Below are 19,801 nucleotides of genomic sequence, written 5' to 3' on the forward strand. Positions count from 1 at the left end.
CTCAAAAACAGTCTGACTCAAAATAAAATCACTCTCTCTCACTCTCACTCTCTCTCTCGATCTCACTCCGAGAAACAACGAAATCAACAAGACAGGAAGAGGAAGAAGAAGAAGGAGAAGGAGAAGATAGACGGACCTAGATCGAATCGAATCGGATCCGACCCACATACGCACATCCGCCTGGTATGTACGTGGGTCTTTGTGTATTTTCGTGTTTTGGGGCTATTTATGGATCTGGGTCTTTGTTTTCGTCCCCTGTAATTTTGAGTTGAGCTTGCATATGTTGTTTTCTTTTCTGTGAACATTGGCTTTGATGGTGAAATGATGTCTTTTTATGTGGGTATTTTATCTTTCGGCTAATTTTGAATTACCTCATATGGGGTTTCCTTGTTTGTTTTTTTTTTAATGATTATTGGTGATCTTCAAGATGTTTTTATATTTTTGCTTGTTTTCTCAAGTGATTGTTTTGTATTAGTCGCTAATTTGAATTCAATGAGATGCTTTTCATATTCTTTCTTTTGCTTTTGGTGATTTTCTAGGTGGTGTACGTATTTGATTAATCTCCCATTTGTTCTATTGTCGTAAACGTTGTTCTTGCATGTAGGACTTCTTCTTTCTTTATTTATGCTAGATTGAACTCACTGAGATGCGTTAAGACCGGAGAGAGCCCATTGAGATATATTTAGTTTGTTTAGATATTGGGATTTCAAGGGTAGGTCCTTAGATTTTATTGTTGATTCTAATTGAATTTCATGAATCAATTATAAAATATATGGAATCTTACTTTATTTGTGGGAGGAATGATTCATGTGTGTACTGTATGTGGTAATTTCTCAATGCTTTCTGCTCTAATCTTTGGAGATGGTTGTTCTTTTGCAAACTTGAGAGATAATAATGTTTCACCATCCTTACTTTGATGGGGCTATGTAAAAAATATGAATCGGAAGCACATGATGGTTTTCCTTTGCCTAAATGGAGGTATAAGAACCCAAGGGATACAAAGTTCCTCATGGGCGTCTGACTGTATGGAATGACATTGCCAAGTTGTGTTTTGACGGTTTTTGATGAAATAGGCTATTGCTGATACTCGATGTGTATCACATCTAAAGCTCTTTTTGTGTTCTCATCATGCAAATTTGTCTACTGGCAAGGTGCAGTATTGATTTACAGAAATCCTACCAGTTTTTTTATATAGCTTAGGCTCTTATTTCATACTTGCTTGGTAAAGTCCAACATAATCATCATAATGCTGTAATGTTGTTGTACAGCATGACATTTGAGCCACCTTTGAGCACCTAATTTTGTTTCATAGGTGAGCAATGTCGATGGCCTAGATTTAGCTGCCCAATTGCATGACCAATAAGGATCAATCATGTAGAGAAAAGGTAAGCTATGGAATTCACCTTTATTTTTTTATTTTTTTTTAAGAATTTAGTAGGTCAGGTTGGTGCCACTTTGGCAACAACGAAAAGAAAATAAAAGAATTTAAGAATTTAGTTTGGAAGCAAATAAAATAACTCTTAAGAATAAAAAGGAAATGAAATATTTATCTTTTGGAGGCATAAAAATTGCTTGATATCCACTCAAATAAAGACTTGGAGGCGCTAGGGAAGACCAATGCCACTTTTGTTCCTCAGCTGCTCTATTGCGTCTTGGGTTCTTTCAAGATGCTATGTGTTAAGTCCAGCAATATCTGAGGCAACGCTGGCACTTTTTCTGGTAGCAAATCAGGGGTAGCTGCAAGAATAGGCTGGTCTCACACTCATACGATCACATAGTTGACATATCCATTTGGGCTTTGCTTGGCTTTTCCATGAAGTAATGGGATGATCATTGGCTCTGTTCTTGTGTGTGTTTTCTTCTTTGATAATTACTGAACCTGCATACATCTGCCACTATAGATGCTTTTCCTATAAAATCTAGATTTTGAGACCTGTTATGGTCATTTTTCCTTTATAGTTTTCTGATGACATGTTGGGCCATATCTCTTTGTGCTTTTTGCTCTTTCTGTCCATGAGTTCTCCATAAAAATATTAGTGTGTGTTTCCGTATCTTCTTGTCTTCTGGATTTTATGGGGTTTCCTTAATTGTACGATTAGAAACTAGTAGTTATGTCAAATGGGCGTTGAAGAGGTTTCACTGAACTTTCTCAATTAACCTTTATTTTTTCAAGACTTGTAATTAATGGATTCAGATAAGTGACTGCAAAAATATAATTTATATAGTGTTCTGGAATGTCTTATATATTTATCGAGGTTCTTGAGTTTGTTTTGTTTTGTTAGAGGACAGGGTTGTGGTGCCATACCTATCCGGTTAAATTCCTCATCAACACAACACCATGATGAATGCTTGGCTCAACAGCTAGAAACTGAAAAGAAGCTAGCTGAATCACTAGAGAAATGTGAAAAGTTGGAGGAAATACAAGTTGCTATGAAGGCTGAAATGCAGGAAGCACAAGCTGCTATGAAGGCTGAAATGCAGGAAGCAAAAGCTGCCATGAAGGCTGAAATGGAGGAATCAAAAGCATCCCAAGCTGCTTTGCAAGCACAAGTGAATATGCTACTAAAACATTTCGGAGGGTAAGAGAATTTTGCCTGTCACTTTTTTTTTTTTTTAATTTATTTAATTTCACACACACATATCAAGCAATTGTTAGAAAGATTATTGATTATGATATGAATTCTATTATTCCTAGGCTTGGAGGGAACTCTCATGGATCTCAAGCAAGTGAAAGCAACGTTTGAGGGAGCTTTTGTTGTATTTTGTTTAAGACTTTCTTTTGATATTATAATGATTATAACAATTTTGGTTTGTATTAGAGGGTAAGAACTTCAAATAGTTTTTTGTTTAAGAACTTGGAGAGAGCTCTTGTATATACTTTGTTAAGAAGTTGTCTTAATATTATAAAAATTATAACAAATTTGGTTTGTGTTAGAAGGTAACAACTTCAACTAGTTTTTTGTTTAAAAACTTTGAGTTAGTGAACCTCTCTTGACATGTTTATCAAGTTGAGTAAACATTGCAAGAGAGTAATATTGTTATATAACAATATTTCATTTGTAAGTGTATACAGGATGGCACGAGTGGAAGATGTGTAAGGAGTTGTGGCGCTAAAGGACTCAAATAACAATGGGTAAGTTAAATTCAATTTAAGACTAGAATAGTTCATAACTTATGGTTTCAAGTAACAATTTAATTCTATTTCTCCTATGCTTGGATCCTGGGGAAGAGTAACAATTTGTTGTTCTCCTATGCTTAGTTTAAGGTAATATTTTGTTTTTGTTTTTTTGATTTTCACTGCAATCATACAGGGGGGGAGATTTGATGCTATTGCTTCAACTCAGTTATTATTTATTTTTTATTTTTAAATTTATTCCTAGGATTTGGGAGGAAGAAGTCATTTGTGTTGTTTTGTGAATTTTGAAATGATCTCTGAGTTGATCACAGAGTATGAATTTCTATGTTGCTACCAAGGATTGGTGATAATTGTCAACATGCTTGCTGAAGTGGGATAGGAGCACAAGCTTTGAATAAGATAAACATGTTCAATAAAGCATTCTAGTGTGAGATAAAAGAGGATTATGATTTATTAGATATTCTTAAAAAATCCCAAAGAAAGGACTGAATTTGTTCTTGTGGAATTTGTCAAATATATGTTGAGGAGATTCTTGCTTTTGTTGAACACGGTTTGCAATTGTAGTGTACATGTTATTTTTATTGGAGATGGGGAGGAAGATGGTCTTGGAGATATATAACGAAGAAATTTTTGATCTTTTGTCCAGCAACGGTGGAGGAGGATTAGGCCTTGGATGGCCTAAAGGCAGTGCATCCAAGGTAATAGTCTGTTCTCTATTTTCTTGGCTTCTTGACTTTATTTGAGATAATTTGATTCTTGGTGATTTTTGGGGAAATAAGTGTTGTCGTCTTTAAAGGTTTAGTTGCTTCCTGATTTACGGAGTTTTGGTTTTGGATTTGTTTTGTTGGGTTCTCTTTGGGTGCGTATTGCAATCTAAGTTATCTTTTTCGTAGTATGTATTGTATAATTAAGTTATTTTCTTTCGACAAAGAAGGGTTTCATGGTTAATTATCTGGAAAATATATATATAGCATGAAAGTAGTCAATTGGCTACTGTTGTTTGAGGTTTTAAAAATACAGGGTGTATTTTGGTTGTCATTTGCCAAACAAAATGAGATCAGGGGTACAAAGTGTGTGCATATATGATATGAGATTAGCCGACTCTGCAATTTTGGGTTCAAATGAGTACACCTAGTGTTTGTTTGTTTTTTTGTTTTTTACTTTATCTGTTTGGAACCAATAATTAAGGAGTAGGCTGATGTTCAAATTGGTTTTATACTTTGAACAGATTTGCATGTAAAGCAATTGTATTTATTATCAACTTTTGTGTATCATGCAGAGAGGAGATAGAGAAACAGAAAGCTCATGAGCGATATATGAAATTGCAAGAACAGGGGAAAACAGAACAAGCTAAGAAAGATTTAGGTAATAAATCATGTCTTTTAGAATTTCTAATGACCTTTTCTTTAGTGGATAAGTAAAGGGCTTCTTATAACCTTTTGGGCTGCTTTGGTTCTTTACATCTTGGTTAGCTTCCAAAATTTTGGGCATTCAAGTTGTTACCTGCATGTTTTCTTCAAATTATATGCTTGATATCATCTGAACATCAGTTACGTGACTAATCCCTCACCGTCTACTCCCATCTCTTTCTTGGTCTATTATAAACTAGTTGACAAGCCTTGTGATTTAGCAGTTAATATGTACCTTGGTATATAATTGAAAAGCTTAAGTAATTTTATATTTTGGATTGTGTATTACCATGGCAATCAAATTCTTAGCCAAAGTCATGTAACCTTTGCCAAAGAAACTTCTGTCTGCCTACCCCTGTCAAATGTAGAACAGTATTTAGGTAATAAATCATGATAAATTACTCCTTTTCACTTTTAATTGTCGGTTCTAAGTGGTGGTGTGTGTAATGTAGGTTATGGATATTATTTTTAAAGATACAGATAAAACTTGGCTTGTAAAATTATTTTTTTCATCAAATTACAAATACTTTTATTACCTCATCCTTTCATGCTCTATGTTGCTTAAAATTGACTGAATCTTGATTGCTGATTGACTAAGATTAAATAGAAAGTTGCACTCTTCTACTCCATGAGGAGGTATATAGTTGTTTGAACAGGACCTTTTTTAAGTAATGTATTTTTCTTGTATTCTTGCTTTTGAATAATGTTATTTTGCAGTTTTTTCTTTCCTGGTTCAAGTGTGTAGTGTTTGCATATATATATATATATATATGTGTGTGTGTGTGTATTTTTCTTGTATTCTTGCTTTTGAATAATGTTATTTTGCAATTTTTTCTTTCCTGGTTCAAGTTTGTAGTGTTTGCATATATATATATATATATATATATATATATATATATATATATGTGTGTGTTTTCTTCTTTTTTTTTTTTTTTTTTTTTTTTTTTTTTTTTTTTTAAAATAGCGGCGACCTACGGGTCGCCGCTATTAAGTTTATATTTTTTAATTCATTAGCAGCAACATCTAAGTTGCCGCTAATTACAGACAAATAGCGGCAACTTCATGTTGCCGCTATTGACCTTTTCCAATTTTTTTTTAAATTTTCTTATTATGTCGCCGGTAATGCTGGATAAATAGCGGCAACTATCAGTTGCCGCTAATGATAGAGCAATAGCGGCAACTCTAAGTTGCCGCTATTGACTTTTTTTATTTTTATTTTTTCAATTTTCTTTTATCATTAGCGGCAACTTAGAGTCGCCGCTAATGACATACAATAGCGGCAACCTTCGAACCATTTTGAACCATTTTTTCCGACCAAAAAAAAGGTATTAGCGGCAACTCTATGTTGCCGCTAATGACATACAAATAGCGGCAACTTTGAAAGTCGCCGGTATTTAGCTTCACCGTCCAATTACTACCAACCACCAAATAGCAGCCAAGAGTCGCCGGTATTTGTGAATAGCGGCAACTTTTTCCTTATTAGCGGCAACTTGGAGTCGCCGCTAATGACCATAATTTTTGTAGTGTCTCCATTTCTAGCATCTTTGGTCCCAAGTATTCTGCGTAAGATAACATCATCTTTTTCAGCTGAGTATTCTCCTGCTTCAAATCCACGTGTTTTCGTTTGTAGTATTTGAGCAGTCGCTGTAAGACCCCGATTTGGTTTCTTGAGACTTTCAGCTCAACATTTCTGGCACTCAAACGTTGTGCCATGTCAGAAACTGAAGCAGCACCTTGGATACTGAATGCCAATGAGTTATTAATAGCATCAGTATCCGACCTATCAGCTAAGAACGTTTGATCCCGTGGAATTACAAAACCTTTGGCCACTGCTACAGCAGTAGAATCATGGAGCATGACAGAATCGTGAATAGTGATAGGACGATTGTCAAAGACAAAAGTTGGCTGCCATACGTTAGGATATGCAGCAGGTTCATTAGGGTGTGAAATAGGTACGACGGGATGTATAGCAGGCACTTCAGGGAGAACTACAGGCACATCCGGTTGCACGTCAGGCATAACAATGGGTTGTGCTGCAGGAGCAATATTCAAATCGAGGTTGTTAACGGATGATGATGATGCTCCCATATTTAGGAGAGTAAGGAAAAATAGTTGAGAATACGAAGAAATTGGGAGAGATGAAGTACTGAGAAGAGACTAAGCGTTAGGAACTGAAGGAATTTTTGTGAATATTCTGGAAGCAGCAGACGAGTAGCCTTAAAGAAATTTTTTTTTTCACTTCAAGCGAAATGAACAGTAAACAACAAAGCGTTAGGCGACCTCGGGCCGCGAGGGAAATTTTGTCAAAAGATCCCGTGAAAGTAGGATCTTGTCTCCTGTCATAATTCGACTGAGCTCATTTTTCAAACCCACTGTTCAATCAACGACTTCGAATATCATGCGTGGGCAACTGAATGAAATGTCATGCCAACGCGCACCACGCGCTCGTTCGTTATCCAGAAACCCTTCATATAAATTCACACCTCTTTCTCCATTGCAACGCATGCCTTCTGATCTTACCCCTTCACCTGAAATCTTCTGCTAATAGCCTTCCATACAATGAAAGCTCGACTGTTCTCCTAAGTTGAGCGTATCCTCAAGAGAAAAATGCAGCATCACAACATGATTCACAAACCCAACACCTTATACTCTCAGTAGTAAACCATTGAAGCAAGATTATCGTTGATCATGTCCTGAGGAAGCAAGATTATCCTTGATCATGCTTCTCAGGCTAAATATCTCTCTTCTCTTCAAGTATCCATACATGACAGAAGAGAGAGAGCTTCCGATGTGGGTATTTTGATAGTCTCGGAAAGAGCTCACATGCAAATCATGTCCTGAAATGCTTTTCAAATCTTCATTTCTAGAAAGCAACAGGACTATCTTTCTCTCTTTCTCTTCTTGACCTTGCAAGACCCAAGAGAGAAAGATTTTAGCATGTGTACTTTGGAACATCCAGCTTGGAAACTTACCCATATCCTACTTTGCTTGCTTATCAATTTCATCTCTAGAACGCAGCAAAGCACAATATGTATTAGTCAAGAATGGATGAGAATCTTACATTTGATGTAATCGTGTATTTCGTTTGAGTTGAAATCATAATTACGAGTTTCTTTTGTTGAGTTATGATTTGTGAAGTAAAGATGTAGTATAGAGAGATTTTGCTGATATTGTAACATCGACGCAAGATTTGGGATGAGAAAATAGAAATAAATTGTGTATTTAGAATGAATCGAATTATGATGTCACTTCTGAGGTATATTCATGTAATGATGTTTGAATGTTGGTGCTATTTACTTTTACAGGTTTATGATGGTGAGAAGTTAATAATTCTTAGAGCATCATATTAAAATTTCGTATGCATGATTTGGAATACTGAGATACTAAAGAGAATATAGGCAGGAATGATTTTTACACCTTTTTGATAAAATTGATTAAATTAGATCGAGAAAATTTTTGCAGGCTTGAAATGAGGACTATGATGTTTGGAGGTATAAACTATTGATCACATGATTTATTAATTTGATGTTTAAACCTTGATTGTAGACTGTTGATGAATAACTCGATTGTTGTTATTGAGGTTGGAAAGAAACAATGGAAAAGATTTTGAGGTATGATTTTAGTGTGAACTGATGAATGATTGCAGAAATCGTGACTTTAGACTGTGAATAAGATTTACTCCTAGTAGAAGGAGATAAAATTTCAATATGATAAAAGAGAGTAGGCTTTGATGAAGGATTGAAAGGATTATTTAAATCTGAATCCCTCAACTTAAAGATTGGACGATAATATTATAGGTTTTAATTTCGAGGACGAAATTCTAATAAGGAGGGAAGATTGTAGTGCCCCAGAATTTTCAAAGCTATTTAAATAGATTATTCTGATGTTATTTTAATATCCATTGTAGCTAAGGATTTTAATTCTTGGGAAATTTATGAGAGTGGTAATTAGAGAATGGTAATTGGTGAAATAATAGGATAGTAAATATGTAGCACCTCAGATTTTGAAAGTCTTATTTTAGAGATATTAATTTGATGCTATGATTATATTCATATTAGGCAATGATGTTAATTCTTGAGAAATTCATGATATTGTATGAATGGTAATTGGAAATTGGTAGGTAGAATAGTAAGTGGTAGGTGGAATAGTAAGTGGTAGGTGAAATAGTAAGTGGTAGGTAGAATAGTAAGTGGTAGGTGGAATAGTAGGTGGTAGGTGAAATAGTAAGTGGTAGGTAGAATAGTAAGTGGTAGGTGGAATAGTAGGTGGTAGGTGAAATAGTAAAATGAGGGTATAATTGTAAATTGAAGGTAGAATAGTGTTTGATTTTCTCCTATAAATAGAGCTCTTCTCCTTTACAATTTTCACAACTCATCTCCTCTCCCATCTCTTGCATATATTCTTCCTTCTTCCGCTTTTTACTCGGTCTTTCTTCTTTCTAAGAGTATTTACTCAGAACAGAGAGAGAAAGGGCGAGACCAAGCGCTACAAGAAAGAAAGAACACAAGAGATAGCGGACTTTAGAAATTAGTTTCAAAAGATATACTAGTGGTGTTAGTCATATTGGAGCAACTGGATTCCTTCATACCACTTTTAACTTCAGTCTAGAGGTAAGTAAATTCACTACCCCTTCTAAAGTTACTTCATGTCATGCTATTTATTCATTCTTTAGTAAATTGTAAATGATTATTTTATTTACGTATTATGAAGTTATGTTGCATGCATGAAGGATTTCTAAATGAATTATCTAGAAAGTTTCTATTTCTTTAAACGCTTTCTAAGTACGACAAGTTTATATTTGAAAAGGTTTCCATTTTGAGAAAAGAAAGTTGAGAAATGATGATAAACCCTCCTACATGTTGCCCTAAGATGCATCAAAAGAAGTACAAAGAAAAGTACAAGAGATGAGATAAATGTTTATGAAATGAGGGCACATGTATGGAGGAGAGTATTTTTGGCCCCAAGATAAGATAAGATGAGAGTTCGGTACCGATACTCGGATGGAGGCGAAACCACTGAAGGAGGCTATGCCAGAAGGTGGTATTCCATCAACTAGACCGTTGAGTGCACCAAGAAAGAGTTAATTGACGGTCGGGCATGGCTGTGGCCACAGTTCAGTGCCATGGTCACAAGGACCCGCAACCCTCGTACACAGGGGTAATAGTGTACATGGGCCTTATTATGAGAAAATGATACTATATTTTCAACGATGATATGCTATGATGATTTACAGAGATGATTTATAAAGATTATTTATAATGATGCATTATGATGATGATTTATAAAGATGATTTACAACGATGATCTATTACTAGATGTAATAGTATGTATATGTTACGGGAGATGCAACCGTACATACAGATATTATTATGGCTAGAATTATATTTATTTGCGAAAACGATTTTCAAAACTGAGAACAAGGAGTAAAACTATTTATGGTTATGGATTTTACTTGCTGGGCCCCCTTTGGGCTCATTCAGTTTTATTTCTTGTTTTCAGGTAGAAAGGATGCTGGAATAGGAGGCCGGAATGGGGTGGGAATAATTATTAATTTTCAAAGTCTTTTCATATAAGTTATTGTAACGATATGATATTCCGCAACTAAAGTTTAATGTTTTCTAATTTCGCTTGTAATAAAATCTCTTGAATAATGTTTTATACATTTTTCGTATCCTTTAAAATCAAGTACTCTGATAGACCTTATAGATCTTTGCAAGAACTTTTGTTGTAAAAGAAGAAAAGTGGCAAACTCAGTTTTAACGGGCTGGGGATGTTACAAATGATATGTGGATTAATGATATTAAATAACTATTTAGTGTTAAAGGTATATTACATTGATTTTTGACATCTTTTGTATATCACTTCAATTCAAAAATTTAGCTTCATTAATATGTTTATGGGCATAATTAAACCCAATCTAGTAAATAAATTATTTATATTGGTGTTTAGTGAAGTTAGAAATTAATTTGAAGCTTTTCAGTTTTTAGCCTAAAAAGCAGTGTCTTAATTTTCATACTGTCTAAATGAGATTAAAACTGCTTAAGAAAGATACCAAGGCTAGACACCTTTGTTGAAAGCTTAAAGTCTTCTAGTAATGATGATTATAGTAAATATCATGATTATAATGATTTAATAAGGCAAGTGGCCAAGTGGGAATGCAAATAGATTAAAGCCTAAGTTGAATAGGAAACTTTGTACAGGCCAAAAATAGACTCAAACGAACTCGGATGAAGTCGAACTAAAAATATAAAATGTTTGTCTCGGAGTCCTCTATCTACTCTCAAAATTTCATGTCAATCGGAGTATGTTTGGACATTGAAAAATGGATCGGAATACACTGCCCTCATTTTGGACGAAAATATCAATTGGTATAGAGCATGAAATATGGACTAGGTTCATTCTTTTGATTAAATACATCTCAACCCTTAGATCAAATGTGTAAAAATAAATCCTAACCATCCATTCTCTTATAAATAGAGCCTATAGCTAAATTCACTTTCACTTGAGTTTTTACAATCTTAGAACAAGTAAAATTGTTTGCTCCTCCTTTCATTTTATTTCTTAGTTCTACTCAAATACCATATAGCCTAGATCTTTCTTGTAGTGTTCAAGCGTTTTTCTAAAACTAGCTACCTAGAGAAGATTTGGTGGAGTTTTACTTCTAAAGGATTATTGGGTAAGTGTTTCATGTATAAATATCATGATTTATTGCTTTTATTACTTGTCCTCATTTAATTGTTTAAAGACCCAATAAAGCGTATAATGTAAAATAAAGTAATGGAACAAGTGAATTAATAATAAAGAGTTAGTGGACAAAATCAATTAAGGACTTATAATATTATCTATATATTATTTACTTTACAGTATTTACATTCAGTCATTTCTTTTATGTCATTTAAATTTCTGTTCATATTTCTGGCGGTAAAGACTATTTGAGGTCATCCCCGAAATATGCATTTAACATTTACATTCAGTCATTTCTTTTATGTCATTTAAATTTCTGTTCATATTTCTGGCGGTAAAGACTATTTGAGGTCATCCCCGAAATATGCATTTAACATTTACATTCAGTCATTTAACTAGTTATATATGACTATTTTATATTAATATAATAAAATGAGTAAGTAAAGATGAAGTGACGGATAATAAATAAATATAAAAAGATGAGTGTCTTTAAACAATGATATTATTGGAGAATGAACTAAGTATTGTTTGTATGTATGTATTATATGCAGAAGTGGAGCAGAATACTACACTAAGGAGTGTAAGTATGGATATACTTACTGAGTACTAGCTTTGTTTTATTGTTATAGGAATTCTTATTTTGTCTTATTGATATAATTTTGCAATACAACTACTGCATAATGTGTCTAATAAAATGGGCTGATAAGATAGCCACCTTAAGAACAAGCTGGGTGGATTGCCGCGAGGAACTGTCGGTATCTCAGTGGATGGGGGTATATAACCGTCCAAAAGGCCTAATATATAACTAAGCTGGGGCGGTGTAGTTACCAGCACCAAACAAGTAAACCTCTAAAGTGTAAGGGACATAACGGACGTAAGCGGGCTGAGAGCTCATGAGAAGAGGTCTGAAGAAAGATTATCATAAAACACAAACTAATCTGTCATTACGCTGCATTCACAACTCATTCATTATTATATATTTTAGTCTTTAATCTTATTTGTTCAAATTAGTCTTTTTAGTCTTTATATCTAGGAAAATAGATTACTCACTTGTTTGCCTATGTAAATATGATAACGTCATCTTTACATAGATCTTGATGCAGGGATAGAAAGTGAGGACGATGGTCTTTTTACTGGTTTTGATGGTTGATAGACCATCTGCTGCAGGATTTATGCTTACTCTATGGAGCAAGTCTCATTTATGTTAATGGCTTTTATTATGTATGGTGATGTGTGTAAACTTAATAGATATTACTATGTTAATTTAGGTGCCGTCTGTGGCATATATTTGGTACACCTAGTGTGTACATATGTTGTAATGAAAACCATGTTTCCATTTTATTTAATAATATATCACCTCGAGGTATTTCAGTCAGCTCAACTGTGTTGTGTAAGTTATTCCTAGGTCATAGAAGAAAGAAAAAAAAATATACATACTCCGCTGTAAGATTGTATTTTCTAAAGTTGCAGCGTCACGACTTCGATATTTGCTAGTTCAAATATCGGGGCGTTACAAATGTTATCCAAACACTCAATTGATAAAAAAATACTTTTTAACATGTTTTACCAAACGCATGTGCGATTTTAAATATTAGCAATTTTAGAAACGCAATTTTTAAAATCGCACTTATTGAAATCCCACTCCCAAACGGGCCCATAGCCCATAAGTTTCCATTTGATTTTGATTGAATTCCTGAATTTTTAATTTCTAAAATAAAGTCTTAGGTTTTATTAAAGTTTGAAATATGTTATAGGACAAACGTACGTCTAGTAGAGTTTAACTATTGGGAGGACATTGGAAAATGGTCGACATTGCTTTGTTAATTTAGAATGTTAGTCAGTTTTGGTCTTGACATTCGTTCAACATGGAGATTCGAGATGCCCATTTGAAACAAGTCCGAATGAAGAGGGATTCATAGGAGATCCGAAATGTGCATTCGGTAGCTTGTTCAAAACAAGTAAAGACGAGGAGACGCGTTACTCATCCAAATAAGTTAGTAGTCCCATTTGTGTGTTAATCGCGACAAACTAACTTGATTGTGTGTTAATTTTAATAGGATACGACTCTATTCAGTATATAAGTTAAATAAGGATGGCTTAGTTTTGAGAAGAGTTGTGAGTTTGATGTATATTACTTCTACGACCGACTACACCATATTGCATCAGCTTAGGCACCAATCTACAAACTTAAGAGACAACCAACATAACAGTGACACATACCCTTATGTGCCGTCGCACCATCTAAATTTAACTGTTTATGGTCCCACATGCGACATCCACTAAAACACTTACATTGATCTCATCCATTCTAAATCGGTCAAACCTGACCCAATGAACTTTAACATGGCCTACTTCGGTTAGGTCCAAACCAAACCACCCTATTCAAACTCTTAGTTATTAGGAAAAATCAAAAACATTTATGCACAAGCAGATTATGACTCTTGCAATTCTTGTACACCTTTTGAACCCTAAGTTTGAGGAAATGTTAGGTACAACTAGTATTACTATATTGTATTTTTGATGATCAACTGGAATGGATAGGGTGGATTGTGATGTTGAATGCAGTTGAGATGGAGTTTCTGTATTGAATGATACTGAAAATGCATGGTTTGAGCTATTCGAGATACTAAGTCTCCAATTACAAAGGAAAAAAAAAAACAAACAAACTTGATTAATCTTTTTCAATGATCTTAATATGGACTGACACAGGGGCGGAACTAAGATTTATTGTGTGGGGGGATGGATTTTTTTTTTTTGGGTTTGGGAGATGGGCAGACTTATATAATACAAAAGCACATAAATACATATAATCTCTTTATATGCATGTTTATATAAAATATGAGCATAAAAGTCTTACATTTAATCTCATGGCATTACAAACACACATTAATAGTATAAATAACTAATAAAATAAACTAAACACAGCCTATAGGGTTCAAGAAAAACGGTACATTTCAGTGTATACTCTTTTTTTCTAACAATTTTCTGAAGCTCTAAATAACAACAATGCTAAGAGTCGAGCCAAATAATGGTAACTGATTGTTGGTTAAAAGCCATTCAAAGAATCTAAACCATTTAACTTTTTCTTTTATATATTCAATCATAGTCCCAAACCAAATTGAGTTTCTGGTTATAAGTGAACTAGAATATAAAAGGAAACAAAATGAATAGGGTATTTTAGGTTTTTTTATGTTGAGAGAGAGGGTAAACTAGAAAAAATAATTAAAAGGAGACATATATATATATATATATATTTTTTTTTGGGGGGGAGGGGGAGGGGCAAAACTAAAAAAAATTAAAATGGGATATAAATATTATTTTGGGGCGACAAAAATATTATTTTGAAAGGACAATTTTATAAAATTAGTATATTTTAAGCAAATTTGTAAAAATTTTGGGGAGATTTGCCCATAGACTGACCCTTCTTTATATAGAATAGATCCACTACATTATCCTACGAGATTTGATTTTATGTTCTAGGATTGTAATCAAATCGAATTATATTTTATCTCTTATACCATTTTGTATTCTGTCCACCTCTCTATAAATAGTGACTCTTTGCATTATAAGATTATAAGTAAATAAGAGCAACTCATCATTAATTTGGACATCCATACTCATTATGAAGAAAAACTTAAAGAAATGGTGTCAATGCATCATTCATTTGGACGTCCATCTCTGATCATACACACACTGGAGAATGAACCTTGAGGTGGTACTGGTGCCCTCAAAGAGCAGAGAAGATCACTATTTCAGCATCGCAGAGGAGAGAGCCCCAAAGCCTTCTTAAACGGCAGAGAGCCCCAAAGCCTACAAAAGCCACCAATAGTTGAGAGAGAGATGGAGAATGAAACAGAGTGAACAAGTTGAAGGAAACATTTTTCCTGTTGTGGCGAAACAGAGGGGTTGTCTAAACTTTGGAGCTTTGGCAATAAAAAGTACTAGCTTAGAGCATGCGTTACTCGCCGGGTTTTTTTTTTTTTTTAATATATAATTAAGTCAAAAAGTCTTTAAAAGATTATCAACAACAAATTTTATTTTCTTCTCTTAATTAACAAATTAGCTACCAAAAATGACAAATGGTAATAAGATCATTTTAAACCATAGTTTTACTTAATAGAATAAACCCACATATCCAATAAATTTAAAAATTTAAAAATTTTAATTCTTATAAATTGAAACGTGTTAAATATTTGTTCCCATATATGTACTTTAAAATGAAATATAATGAAAAAAAACAAATTCAAAATAAAAACCTAGATTAATCAATTATAGAAAATGATTCATTAATCATTATATTCCAACAATGATACCACTTCTCAAAAAAATTGTTTGTGAGGAGAAAGTTCAACCCCTGAAAGTTCATTATATTCTAACAATGATACCGCAGACAAAAATAAAGAAGCATTTAAAAATAAATGAGTATATTGATATATGATTACAATTATGTTTACTAATTTTGTAAACAAAAGAATGTCGGTAGTTTAATTTTTCTTTTAAAAAAGAAAGAGATAAAAAACAGTAGCAAGAATATTGGAATACCCCAAAACAAAAATGAATAACAAAAGTCAATTAAATTTACAAAAGAAATTTTTTAACTTGTATTAAATAAAATTAATAAAATTTGAATGAAAAATAATATATAAATTAGAATAGAAATTAAGGACAAAAAAATAATGAAAACAAATGAAAAATACTAATATAATAAAAAAGAACTCTTTATATATATATTTCTCAGTTCCAATGAAATCCACAAATATTAGAAAAGGTTTTGTCCAATAGATTTTTTTTTTTTTAACCATCCTTCACTTTTTTTTTTTTTTTTTTGAAACATATCATACTCATTCATTGATAAAAGTTGCGAGCCTAAAGCTCTTACAAACAGAGCAAAAAGCTCTGAAGTAAATCATAGCCGAAGCTAAAGATACAATCATCAACAACAGACAAAATCAACCAAAACATAGCATCCGCTAACTTATGACTAAATATCAGGTTGAAAACTCAGATCTGCATCAAACAGACACAATCTAATGCATATATAGCGCTTATTCCTCGGCCTTGAGAGCAAAACCCCCAAGCCGATACTTATTCCTCAGCCTTGAGAGCAAAACCCCTAAGCCAATACTTATTCTTCGGCCTTGAGAGCAAAACCCACAAGCCGACACTCGTCCTCCTCGACTCGAAAGTCAGGATAAATTTCACATCCACAACCCAAAGATTTGAACCAGTAATATCGGACAGCAACCGGGCGCAACAAAGCAGGAGGAGAAAGCCTTATTACAAGCATAAATAAAACCATACAGGGAAATAAAGAGAACAATAAAACTAATGCAGGAAAATAAATTACATCAAATAAAACCAAATACAGGGGAACTCAAAGGAAATACAAAATAGAAAAACAACAAAACAGGAAAATAAATGCGAAAAACACTCAAAGCGGGTCACGGCAGCCGGAGGAGGCCGATCGCGAGCTGGCCGAAAACCACCGCGGAAGGTGGCACAAAAAGCTTGGCGCAGGAGGGGCGCGTGAAAAGACCCGACAGCGAGCGGTGAGCAGCGAAGCGAGCGTAGAGGAGATCGGCAGCACACACAAACAAACAGGGAGGGGGAGAGTTTGAGTGAAAACCCCCAAAAGCAGTACCCACCGAAAGAAAACACAAGCACAACAGAACAGAAAACACCAAAAACAGAAACAAACCTAAAACAAAAATCGGGAAGCAAGGAAGGGAGGAGGGATGTAGGCAACGGGCATCCCTCCTCCCCTGAGACGGCGACGCTCTGGAGGAGGGCTTAAGGTTTCACAAGGCTTAGGGTTTCTCAACCATCCTTCACTTATATAAAAGTAAATGAAACTAATTTTAAGACATAGGAAAACAAAGACAAAAAAAATTTATGATCGGAAAATTGAGTGTGAAATATATTGGAAGAATTGAGTTTCTACGAAAATAAACTCTCTCACAATTATTTTCTGAATTAAATGTAAAATTTACAAAAGAAAAGTAATTATTTGAATAAAAAATAATATATAAATTAGAAAAAAAAATAAGGGTAAAAAAAAAAAATGGAAGAACATAAGCACCAGAAATAAAGATAAAAAAACGAAAAATAACGAAAATATTAATATAATTGAAAATAACTGTTCCAGAAAAAAAAAAAAAAAAGTCATAATTTTTCATTGAGAGACAATGATTGGAAAATTGAAAAGAACTATTATAGGAAAAAAATATATATATAAAGAAAGAAAATAACGGTAGTATAATTTTTCATTGAGAAACAACAAATAAAAACTCTCATAGAATCTCTCTCTTGTCTTTTTCCAGAATTGATTGATATAAATAGAAAGTAAAAGAAGAAAAAAAAAATATAAGAGACAAAAAAAAAATATGGAAGAACATAAGCATGAAAATAAAGATAAAAAAATAAAATAAAATGACAATAATAATATAATGAAAAATAAATATATTTTTTTCAACCATCCTTCATGCACATATATAAAAGTAAAAGAAACTAATTTTAAGACATATAGGAAAACAAAGACAAAAAAAAAAAAAATCTACGATTGGAAAATGGAAAGTGAAATATATTGGAAAAATTGAGTTTCTACGAAAAGAAACTCTCTCACTATTAATATTTCTTGAATTCAATGTAAAATTTACAAAAGAAAAGTAATCATTTGAATAAAAAATAATATATAAATTAGAAAAAAAAATAAGGGTCCAAAACAAAAAAATGGAAGAACATAAGCACCAGAAATAAAGATAAAAAAACGAAAAATAACGAAAATATTAATATAATTGAAAATAACTGTTCCAGAAAAAAAAAAAAAAAAAAGTCATAATTTTTCATTGAGAGATAATGATTGGAAAATTGAAAAGAACTATTATAGGAAAAAAATATATATATAAAGAAAGAAAATAACGGTAGTATAATTTTTCATTGAGAAACAACAAATAAAAACTCTCATAGAATCTCTCTCTTGTCTTTTTCCAGAATTGATTGATATAAATAGAAAGTAAAAGAAGAAAAAAAAAATATAAGGGACAAAAAAAAAAAATGGAAGAACATAAGCATGAAAATAAAGATAAAAAAATAAAATAAAATGACAATACTAATATAATGAAAAATAAATATATTTTTTTTTCAACCATCCTTCATGCACATATATAAAAGTAAAAGAAACTAATTTTAAGACATATAGGAAAATAAAGACAAAAAAAAAAAAAAATCTACGATTGGAAAATTGAAAGTGAAATATATTGGAAAAATTGAGTTACTACGAAAAGAAACTCTCTCACTATTAATATTTCTTGAATTCAATGTAAAATTTACAAAAGAAAAGTAATCATTTGAATAAAAAATAATATATAAATTAGAAAAAAAAAATAAGGGTCCAAAACAAAAAAATGGAAGAACATAAGCACCGGAAATAAAGATAAAAAAAAAGGAAAAATATGAAAATATTAATATAATTGAAAATAACTATTCTAGCAAAGTAAAACAAAAAAACAAAGAAAAAAAAAACTGTAAATAATTTTTCATTGAGAAACAACGATTGGAAAATGAAAAGAACTGTTATAGGAAAAAAAAAATAAAGAAAGAAAATAACAGTAGTATAATTTTTCATTCAGAAAAAAAGAATAAAAATTCTCTCTCTCTCTCTCTCTCTCTTGTCTTTTTCCGGAATTGATTGATATAAATAGAAAGTAAAAAGCAGAAAAAATAGAAAAAAAAATATATAGGGGACGAAAACAAAAATGGAAGAACATATGCACCGAAAATAAACATATAAAATGACAATACTAATATAATGGAAAATAAATGTACTAGCAAAAAAACAAAAGGGGGAAAGTCCACATAACCTCCTCAAACTACCACTCAATTGACATTGTCCCTCCCAAACTTTCAATTGTGACAATGTCCCCCTCAAACTACCAAAAATTGTCAATGTTCCTCCCAAGGACGAAATTACCTTTAGTAAAATAAAATAAAATTAAAAATTAAAAAAATAAATAAATAAAAACTAAAACTAAAACTTCCAAAAAAAACCTAAAACTAACAAAAAAAAAAAATCCAAACGTTGGCCATTTTTTTTTTAAATCAATTTTATAAGAAAAAAATTTAAAAAATTTCAATTCTTTTTTTTTTTTTTTTAATAAAAATTGAAAATTTTTGTTTTTTATTCTTATTTTTTTTTATAATTTTATTTAAATAAAAATTTACGTTTAAAAAAAATAAAATTTTCATTTAATAAAATGAAATTTTTTGTTTTTTAAAACAAAATTAAAAAAAAAAAATTATTATTTTTTTAAATAAAAATTTCTGTTTTAAAAATAAAAAATAAAAATTTTTGTTAAAATTTTTTTTTTTTATAAATATTATTTTTAAATTAAAATTTTTCGTTTTTTTTAAAGAAAATCTTTTTTTTTTTGAATTTATAGGGGTATTTTTGTCTAATTGAGAAATCTATAGGGGCATTTTTGTCTTATTGCTAGTCTTGGGGGGGGGGGGGGGACATTGATAATGTTTTGGTAGTTTGGAGGGGACATTATCACAATTGAAAGTTTGGGGGGGA

At 32.2% G+C, this 19,801-nt stretch overlaps 2 long non-coding RNA genes across 4 annotated transcripts in view; one reads left to right on the forward strand and one right to left on the reverse strand.

The window, feature by feature from the left end:
- Positions 1 to 19,801, reverse strand: part of LOC132179951 (uncharacterized) — a 71,653-nt gene that overhangs the window by 22,392 nt on the left and 29,460 nt on the right. The window lies entirely within an intron of this gene.
- LOC132186507 (uncharacterized) lies at positions 518 to 4,830 on the forward strand. Of its 3 annotated transcripts, XR_015911953.1 has the most exons (5): positions 518 to 1,151; positions 1,313 to 1,385; positions 3,074 to 3,133; positions 3,783 to 3,834; positions 4,416 to 4,830. It is a non-coding gene; the product is annotated as an uncharacterized LOC132186507 (long non-coding RNA). The 3 variants fall into 3 exon arrangements; XR_015911952.1 differs by having other exon boundaries at positions 528 to 1,385; XR_015911954.1 differs by lacking the exon at positions 3,074 to 3,133 and having other exon boundaries at positions 545 to 1,385.

Source organism: Corylus avellana, chromosome 4 (genome assembly GCF_965113065.1).
Source record: "Corylus avellana chromosome 4, dhCorAvel1.hap1.2, whole genome shotgun sequence".
In the NCBI taxonomy this organism is placed as follows: domain Eukaryota; kingdom Viridiplantae; phylum Streptophyta; class Magnoliopsida; order Fagales; family Betulaceae; genus Corylus; species Corylus avellana.